General features: G+C 38.4%; 1 protein-coding gene across 15 annotated transcripts in view; it reads right to left on the reverse strand.

Annotated features, from left to right (window-relative positions):
* LOC139710500 (kinesin light chain) overlaps window positions 1-7,253 on the reverse strand; it is an 84,941-nt gene extending 77,688 nt beyond the window's left edge. For all 15 annotated transcript variants that reach the window (XM_071622427.1, XM_071622417.1, XM_071622430.1 and 12 more), the window contains exon 1: window positions 7,103-7,253. The gene's annotated coding sequence lies outside the window, so the exon portion shown is untranslated. The remainder of the gene's footprint in view (window positions 1-7,102) is intronic.
* Window positions 7,254-10,470: the final 3,217 nt, after the last annotated feature.

A 10,470-nucleotide genomic window follows, 5' to 3' on the forward strand; every position in this document is an offset into this window, starting at 1 on the left:
ATCTGAGTAAATACAATTTCATACAGAGAACAACTTCAATGTGGATTTGAGTTTCTGTACCTGGAAAGTTTGATCACTACTTTGCTAAGTTGTATTGAACTGAGTATAAATAATGTTTGCAAACCCTAAAACTAACAACCTTGGCCTCACATCAATGAAGGTAGCTGCCTTATTTGCAAAGCATCATAAGACCTGAGGTTGGACTCGGACAGAAATGAGCGCAAGGAAGTTTAACACCTCATCTACACGCGCTAGATACAACACAACATGTCATGCATGGTGTATCAGGTAGTGTATAATTCATTTGCATGATACAGACCCGTAACTATTCAAGGTAACTGACAGACATCCCGAGTCCAAAGCTCCAAGTAAACCCCAGGTATTGAATATGGTTTGTTCTTCTATGGCTACCTATTCCTTTCTTTCTTTCTTTCATATGAATTTGCAACATTCTATCCACAATCCCACATATACCGGGTACTGATTTCAGACCCATGTCTTCTGATAACATATATAGTTCTGGGAGGCATAAAAGTGAGTCTCACACTAACAGAACTTGTAGCTGATGAGTTGTTTTGAATACCACATGACAACTTTTGATAGAGTGGCAGAGCATATCTTCTAATGTTTATCAGATACATTTTGTTGGTATGTATGTATTATACAGATATGGATACAATGCAGAACAATATTGATAATCTTAGACCCCGTTTACAGTGCGGGGCTAGGCCGAGCCGCGGCCGAGCCCGGCCTCAATTGCGGGGCCGAGCCCCGCAATTCTGTCCGTTTACAGTGTTGGGCTTGGCCCGGGCTTTTAATTCAAACCTTTCAATATTTTGTCGTAGTGGCGCTCTGCTTGTAAACAAACGCAATTTGGTATAGTTTGGTTTCCAGACCCTTTGCCAACTGGATTCTGTGGCGACCAGCAAAGGCCTTTGCCGAAGCAAAAATCCTTTGCAGGACAAAACCACCTTAAACTATACTAGTTTAACTATACTAGTTTTCGACGTTGAGAGGGTTGATATTCTGAATGGCAAAATAGTACGGGCAGAGGGTCTGGAAGCCAGACTAAATTTGGTACCGCATTTGGCCCAGTTTGCATTTACACTCAGAAAAGGCCTGGCTCGGCCGCGGCCGAGCTAAGGCCTGGCTCGGCTACGGCCGAGCTGTGGCCGAGACCACCTTCAGAGCGTGGCCAAATGCGCGGCCAATTTGGGCCCCGCATTTGGCCTTTTGTGCGTTTACACTGAAATGAAGGCTGGGCTTGGCCGCAGCTGAGCCTGGCCATTTCACTCACTGTAAACAGGGTCTTTTTAGAAGCATATGGATGCGTCATATAACCGGCTCATTCACACAAAAAAAATAGACAAATAAACAAATACTAAATGAACATCAATAGTCTCCACAAGCCCAAGAAGAAAAAGACTGACAGTGAAGATAATCTGGGACAAAACCTAAAATTCATTTTACGAAAGGAGGGAAGAGGTAGTTGCACTGCTGGCTAATCATCCCTATAAGGTGTCATAGACAGGACAAAACTACTAGAGACAGGAGGAGATAACCATTAAAATAATCCCAATGGCAGGCGTGGCGATATGGTGCAATTAACTCGGGCAAAGCATATGACCTCGAAGCCTCATTTGCATAAAGTAAACAGCTTGTGTACGCAAAACCGCTAGGGACGTGTTGCAGGACAATCACAATATCTCGCCTCAGAAACCATCAAATGATAGAATTGAAGAAGAAACTATTCTCTAACTGGCAATGTTAGTTAGCTTGGATTTTGTTGAGGATAAGCCTGTGAAAATAATGTTGAAACCTAGCCTCCAAAAATGAAATTTGGTCTCTAAAAACATGTTAATTTTTCACATTTTTCTTTATTGCCCAAAAATGAAACTTCGGTATATGACGTGTGGTGGTAGTATGTCCATACTGCATTCCAAATATCTTTTCTGTAATATTTGGCACACGGTTCTGTCGGGGAAAAAAAACGAGACCACTGTCATTTCTGACCCAAGTAAAATCCGTATTATAAACAGTACACAGTTCGATGTATCGGTTTTCGTGCTGCATGAAACAATTGAAGCACATTGCAGGGTTCGTCTCTCGCCCACTTACACCACCCTGTGGATCGAAACCGAACCCTGTTGCCGTGCGTCAATCCTGACACCGCTGATTGGCTAAGCGTGTGCTGACCAGTAGAGGACGCATGCGCAGGATGATGATCTAGTTGTGTTTATCAAGTATTTTCTCCTAAATTTGGTTGTCTTTTTGCTCTGATTTTCACCTAACTACTAATTGCGCAAACACAAAACTTTGCAGGTAGTGAGTCTGGTGTATACAGACTAGCAATATGTTAATGAAACGCTTATATTCATGCTGGTGCAGACTTGTGTCGGGATATAATCGTGACCCTTTCCCACGGTCGACTCAAACAGAAAAATACACGTATCTCGAAAGATACATCAGCATTTTCACCCAAAATTCATATGAAGGACGACATATCCATGATATTAGATACATAGTGTGAAGTTTCGAGGGATTTGGTGATAAAATAAGGGAGATATGAGGAGGTGAACTTTCTAGAGTTTTTGTCCTTCGCTTTGCACAGACAGTGCTTCGATGACCGTTACGAATTCAAAAGCTTTGGTCTCTTATCAGTGAGTTAATTGCACCGTATTGCCGGGCCTGAATGGTGAAGGCAAGGGACAGACAACAGCTTACACCTTACATCCTGCATGTTCTGTTCGACTTTGGGTATTTAGATAACAGCATCTTATATCGCTATATATTGTAAGATTCTAACATACAGCATTATCCACATTGTTACCAAGACATGGTGAACTACGTATCATCATTTTGCAGAACATGAAATTCATTGTTACAGGCTTGAAAGTAGGCCAAGTTTACTTTGCAAGCATACATAATGTGCAATACTCAATATCCTACATTGTACACACATTCTTTGTTCCCCTCTACTGTGTACCGCAAGCAAGGTTAATAAGGTACAGGATGATGTCAATGAAAAAAGACAATTATACTCTCAGATCTTCCTGGCAATGCAAAGTCGACTGATGATTTGATAGTGAATGCTTTGTAAAATATTGCTTCTCCATGGTAATGGATCAAAGTAGCCCTTCCTGCTCCTTACTACATCAAACCTGAAACTGAGCACGATTTATAATCTGAGTGTAATTGTGACACTATCAACATCAGTTACTGATCTTACAAAATATAAATACAGACAGAATAAACTGACCAGAAAGAATATAAATTATTAGTGGAAAAGTGAGCAAAGAAAATGGGATTCCATCGGGATTCGAACCCGAGACCTCCGGATTGCTCTGCACTAGGGCTTTCTATAGCTCAGTCGGTAGAGCACCGGTCTAGCAATCCGGAGGTCTCGGGTTCGAATCCCGATGGAATCCCATTTTCTTTGCTCACTTTTCCACTAATAAAATATAAATACCACACATGCACAAAACATGTATACAGTCGTAGAATGATAAACTTGTTCAGTTTTAAGCACTTTGACCATGATAATCTAATCCTGTTCAAAAGATGATTCCCGTAAATATACTACATGGTAAATCTACAAAATGCACTTTCAAGCGATGAGTTAACTCATGCAAAGATCAGTTTGTAACACAGTCAGTCTGTAGTACAATTCTTCTGATACCATAATATAAAGAAGACTTAATTAGACGCAAATCCATATCTATTAACTTAACTAACATTACGACTCAAATTTTTGTATGTAGTCCCTGGTATTTGGAGAAGATTCCATTTCAATGTCTACTGACTCACTGCTTTAATACATCAAGACAAATCAAAGACTCTATTACAGACGTTTCCTCTTTTTATTTTCTTTCTTTCTTCCTTTCTTTCTTCGTTGAATGCCAGGTGCTGCTTTAAATTACCTATAATCCCAATTTAACTGAGAAAGAAACACAGTGAGCCCCATGGGTAAAGTAAGCAAAATACCTAGGGTAAAGTAAGCAAAATACCTAGAAGAATACCCTTGACAGACAGTGAAGACAAATACACATTATACATGTACATTGTACACTGTTGTTTTCCTTCGTCCATTCATGATGCAAGCACAGACTTTAAATGGATGCATGCCCACATTAAAAGATACACACATTCTGTATGGCCAGAGAGGCAAAACTGCTGTTATGAAATACTTCAGCACTGTATGAAGCACATGTTAGCAGAAACTTGCAGTCATAAGGAAACATGTCATATTCACCTAGCAGGTCGCATAAATCACACTTGTATATCACACAGTGATACTGTGCCAAAATATTCTTAAAAACACCTTACAACTTATCTCACACTGATGATGGACAAATTATTCTACCATCATCAGTGTTCTTTAATAATTTCAAAATGTTGAGGTTTCATCTATGGTCATGTATACATGATGAAAGAAAAGAGTTTTTTTTCCCCCCTCAATAGTAGAACTGTATCTGAATTAATTCAACAAACAGAAAGACTTCCTTATGCCCCCCCCCCCCCATAATTTTGCCATGTACCACTCTACACTTCCCTACCCTTGTTAGTGTAGGTATGGATTCATGCACACCCGACCCGCATATTAGGCAAGTGAGGGTGGGGGCACATAAGGAAGTGTTGCCACCATATGAAGCTCCCTTGCATTTTTAAAGGTGGGCTAGACAAAGGACTAGAAAAGTACTACGTACATCACATGGTTGTGTTTGGATTCTCAGTTTTACAAGATTAACTTTCCTGGCAAAGCACTAAGAAAATAAGGCAACTATCTCAAAAATGCACTAATCTTTAGCTGCAAAAGGGAACACCACATTACCATGAACAGCAACAACAAGCTACTAAGTAATTTCCTAAATCAATGATCAGCATGCCTACCAATCAAGTACCATAACACAGGGCTGCACGTTAACCCCATTTCTTCTACTGGTCCGACCTGTCTATCAGACCACTAGGCACCCAGTTTTTCCATTTTTTACAGGTTCATTCCTGAAAAAGTAATAGACTCTACTGGTCCGACGGTGATTTTTACTGGTCCTGGACTGTTGGACCAGTGCTAGTATGCAGTGTTGCATAAAACCCACACAACTCTTTGCCACTATGAATCAAATATCAACATGCAGATTTCATAAGAAGGGCCAACTGAATATTCGTTGAAAATTTCATGTGCAGAAATTCAGCTTCTGCTGGCTTCATACAGGAGGGTACGCCATATAATTTAAGCAAGCTGCCCACAACGCTGTCAAAAATGTTGACTGCCGATTACATGTTGGTATGTAAAACAGATGCTTTTGAGCACGGTCGAATTTTGGCACAGGTCGAACCTTGGTGCATGTTTTTTAGTGCTTGGAAGTATTAAATGAAACACACAAATCACAATTAGAGTAGATCTCGGGTCTATCTAAACAGACAAGCATTAGATCTATAATGCCAAAGACAGAAATCTCCATTTGTCCAGAGGAGGTTTTGAATTATTTTGTAACTTTTATGGCTCTCCAGAGGGGATTCCATGAAGCCAGATAGAACTTAGAAGTAGTCTCCGCGGAACATACAAACGACGACAAGAATACAAGATACAGACCAATCTTTCAGTCAAATAATCATAATGCCATGGTATGGTGCGTATTATGGTGGTAACACTCGACAGACAGGAAATAGTAGTAATCAATCAAGAGTCTAGAACTCTAACGTTAGTCTTGGTAATATTAATACATTTCATGCGTCAATGGCACTAGAAATCTAAAGTAAAATATCCCGTTTGCGGCAGTTTAAGCATTGTTAAGGGTTTTTCCAACTTGTAAACATATCAGGCAAATTATTTTCAACCATTTCATATATCATAGACAAGATTATTCATTAACGCAATTGTTTTCATAAAAGAAATTTACCATTGACCAACGCAGTTTTCATGATTTACCAAGGAAAAACCCGGCACAATTTTCACCGATAAGGGCGATATGCAACGTAGTATTTCTGCTAGCGGCACGATGTACAATCCCTATGCAATACGCGCGTGCTCCGCGATCTTTAGCTGAACGCCTTCACATGTCTCGCGAACATTGTGTAAGTGCCAATTCCCATTGCGAAAGCACGTGAAAATAGCGGGCGCACATGCATTGGCCGCAAACAAGATCGCAATTCTGGCGGTGTTGTTGATGTCTTTCTCGTGTTTTTCTCACTTTTTTTCGATGGTAACATCCACTTTCCGAAAAAATGGCGGCGCACATCGGCTCTCGAAAGTTCTATTTTACGTGAGGATATGTTTTCAAAATCCACGAACATCGAGAAAATGACAAAAAATCCAGTCTCTTGGACCATTGTTTCTTAACTATTATGTTAAGAGGTACCGAAAATTTCATTTTGGATGCGATATGTTGTCATTTAGGTGAGAAAATTTCACTTTCGTCAGAGATCGTGCCCATTTTATCGGTTGGGCTTTGTTGATTGCTAGTGTGTTAGTATATGTGTAGTGTGCATGTAACAGTGCAGTGCTGTGTTTAGCGGTATATTATCGTGTATGTTGTACCTGCCGCGAACGGCTGCACGGCCGCATACTGCCGCAGTTACTCTATATGTAGAAATCGAACTAAAATGATGGTGAACGAACCGCAACAACAACAAACTAGTGTAATGACAAGTGAGGGAACAAGAATTTTACACTGAGCAATCAAGGCAGAAATGCCAGAATTGTTTTAGAAAAATTTTAACGTCAGAGTGAACGTTACACCACCAGCAAACGTCATCATCCACAGACCACACTGTTCATACACATTATTAACTTTTCTTCATGAAGCAAGGTCAAGAGAGGTGTCTATTCATGCTGGATAGATACTTTGTGTATAACTAGCAATAGTAGCATAGAAAGCAACTCAGACCAGTGGCAGAATATAATTTAGAAATCTACCTAACGTTACTGGTCGTTAGATGTCAACATAGCATAGAAACCTGAACTAGATTCTAGGGGCATAACAGCAATGTTAGAAGACTGGTAAACCTGTCTAACTCACTGTCACATGAATAAATGATTACAAATTTAATTTTAAAAAGGGTCCTAACGTACACTATCTTATCAGATCAACATAATACTCACTCTTTGAGGTCCCTGTCAACTAACGGTTTATCTGTCACTGTTTCACGCCATTTGGGAAATATGGATGAATATGTATTACGCTGAAACAGATTTTCGTTGACTTGCTCCGCATCAGCGATGGCAGTGCATCATGCAGTAACTCACGACTACAATCGAATCTGTACCGTATCATGCGATGTGGAAGTTCTACTTGCTGCTTACGTAGTGCATTGGCTAATCGGTTTGGCTACACAGTACAGCCACAGCCTGTAGGCTACGGTCGTCTCCAGTACAAATGGCTACGATTGATTAGGGTGTGTGCCCCGCAGATGTACGTCAAAAGCTGGCGCTATTTCACAGAGATAAAAGGGGTCTGACGGTCAACTGCCGAGTTCTCTACGCACAGTAGTAGATGAGTAACACCGCCTGAGTAGAAGTGAAGAGTTTGTTCGCAAAAACCGATAAGTCCATATTTGCCAAATGGAGATATTTGCGATTAAAGGTCAAGAAAAATAAAGAGAACAATAAGAAAATTTTTGCTTCTTTTGACCATAACTTAAGGGGGCGTTTCACCAACGAGTTCGTCGGAGGTTTTCACCGACAAATTTGCTATCAGCCAATCAGACGCAAGGATTTCTGTAGCTTTTAACAGTTGTCAGTGTAAATCACTGACAAAAAGTTTCATGAAACGGTCCCCAATGTACCTTTATATGTAGTGACCAATATATCATTTAAAAGGTATTATTTTGTACTTTATGACAGAGACTATACTTCAACTGACAGGCCAACTGGCCTACAGGCATCCGGGTGAGAAGACTATACTTAAAAATCTTCAAAAATGGACTTATCGGTTTTTGCAAACAAACTCTTCAAGTGTACGTTTTCCATTTTTATTAACTCTTTTTGTACCAATGAGTCAAATGTGCACAAATTTTCCACAAAAACCTATGAAGAGGTAACTAATGTGGCATTTAAAGAGTGGAACCAGCTTTCATCTGTTTAAGATTAGTGAAAGGAAGAGAACTGAGTGCATGGTATGATGACCGATTAGAGAGAACATATGCATTTCCTTCCCAAGAGGATTTGAAATGCTGTTTAGGGAATAATATCTTCAATTTTTGATTAGAGGTTCTAAAATATTATTGATCATTTTTTTGTAATCATATCATGCAATTTTTGTTTGTTTGTTTGTTTGTTTGTTTTTATCATGCTGCTCCAAATCCCTATGTTGTGAATGCAGTGCAGACAAGAATTAATCTTTCTTTTCTTTGCCATTATATAGCTGGGGCCCTGCCCCATTAATTTTTTTGTGTCTAAAACAAACAAACAAACAAACAAACAACAAACAAACAAAACAACAGCAACAGCAACAAAGAAAAAGAAATGAGGGAAAATCGGACACAAAATATGAGACAACTCGTATAACTGTGACTTTCTAAAAGTTCCGTCCTTACATTTTTTGAAGTGGGGAGGGGAACCATTAACCCTTGATGACCTGTGACATCCCCTATTAGTCACAACCACATATGCAAATGAGCTGAGGTGATGATGTTATCAGCTTACAACCTTGCTATTTTGGTCTGTGCTCCAAAATATCATCAAGATCATGTTTTCATTGATAAATTAGCAACTATAATCATACCTCATTCAAAGTCATAATTAAAGAGTTTTATCGCAAAACGAGCTAACTCCAATTTTGTTAAGTTGAGATATTTGTGATTAAAGCTGCTGAAAAACAAAGAAAATGATAAGAAAATTCAGAATCTTTTTAATCATAACTTCTAGAATATTCCTTGTTTTGTCACAAGTGAGGTGCATATCACTGGAAAGGTTTAATTTTGCTCAATCTGATGATGGACTTACTTTGAAATGTTTAAAAATGGTGCTTAGCTTGTGATAAACACTTTAATTGCTTGGTTATTGCCATACAGCAAATACATCCATTGAATGCCAAGAATGTATTTGTTTTCTCTCTTATTTCATATTTAAAGGACAAGTTCACCTTCATAGACATGTGGGTTGAGTGAATGCAGCAATATTAGTAGAACACATAAATGAGAGTTTGAAGAAAATCGGACAATCCATTCAAAAGTTATGAATTTTTGAAGTTTTTACTAAGTCACGGCTGGATGAGAAGACTACTATAGCTTGTAATGTCATATGAGTACAACCATATAAAGAAAGTATACAGAAAATTCAAAATATTCTCACTTTTCTCATATAATAAAAGAACGTTTGACTTCTGTCTTCCAGAAGTCAGGGGGAATAACATTACCCCTAATATAAGACAGTAACAAGTCGAAGAAATGTGCACTTTATTAAAAAAGTCAAGTTTTTGTGAAATTCTCTTTTTATTTTCCTTATATTGTTGTATGCATGTGACATCATACACTGTAGTAGTCCTCCTGCAGCAGTGATTGCACAGATACTTTAAAAATTCATAACTTTTGAACGGATTGTCAGATTTTCCCCAAACTTTCACTGATGTGTTCTACCAATATTGTTGCCTTCACTCAATCCACATGTATATGAAGGTGAACTTGTCCTTTAAGAAAACTTAAACAAAGATGTGCACCTACAGCTTTTTTTCTCTCTCTCTCTCTCCCTCTCTTTTTACGCGAGCTGCCTCTTGTTAGTTTGTATGTGTGTATGTTTTTTTCTTTTTAAGGCATTTTGCCTTGATTACATTAGTTCAGTTCAGTAATTCTTCACAAGGAGACTGCAAAATACGAGAACCTAAGATATGAAAACCTAACTAACCCGAAACAAACACCCTGGACAAATTCTTACACTAAGTTGCTTTCACAAAGGAAAAGAGAAGGAAGAGAGAGAGAGAGAGAAAAAAAAAAAACTGATTACGTGGTGTGAAGATAAAAGATAAAAAATAGAAAACTACAGCAAGTTGGTTGGAGCCATGTGGTCAGCAGTGATTGCTTGATTTTAACAGAAAATAAAGTTGGATTCTCTAATACTTTTGCAACCATTAAAGGATCAGCACAATTTTATGATTCCTTGGTGTTAGTATATAAGACATGAATTTTGGTATAAATTGAGACTCAGATAAATTCTTATAAATAATCAAAGTTTTTCTTATATAATTGTTTTTCTTATTATTAAAAGAACTAAAACTGTAATGGGGACGCTTTTAAGCTGTCATAGAGCCTATTATTCCAATAATAACGTCCAGCAAATGTAAATATTATAGACATATATATATATATATATTTACATTTGCATATATGTATATATGTATATATATAATGTATGTATGTATGTATCATTAGAAGCATGCCTGTGAAATAAATAAACTTTAGGCATGGGACTAGGGAGTAAGAGAATCAAAGGTTTTGGGTTCTTTTGGCAATATAAGTGCACTTTCGGATGCAATA

The sequence above is a fragment of the Diadema antillarum genome, unplaced genomic scaffold (assembly GCF_040938485.1).
Source record: "Diadema antillarum isolate AM-2024a unplaced genomic scaffold, OU_Dant_1.0 seq00001536_RagTag, whole genome shotgun sequence".
Classification (NCBI taxonomy): Eukaryota; Metazoa; Echinodermata; class Echinoidea; order Diadematoida; family Diadematidae; genus Diadema; species Diadema antillarum.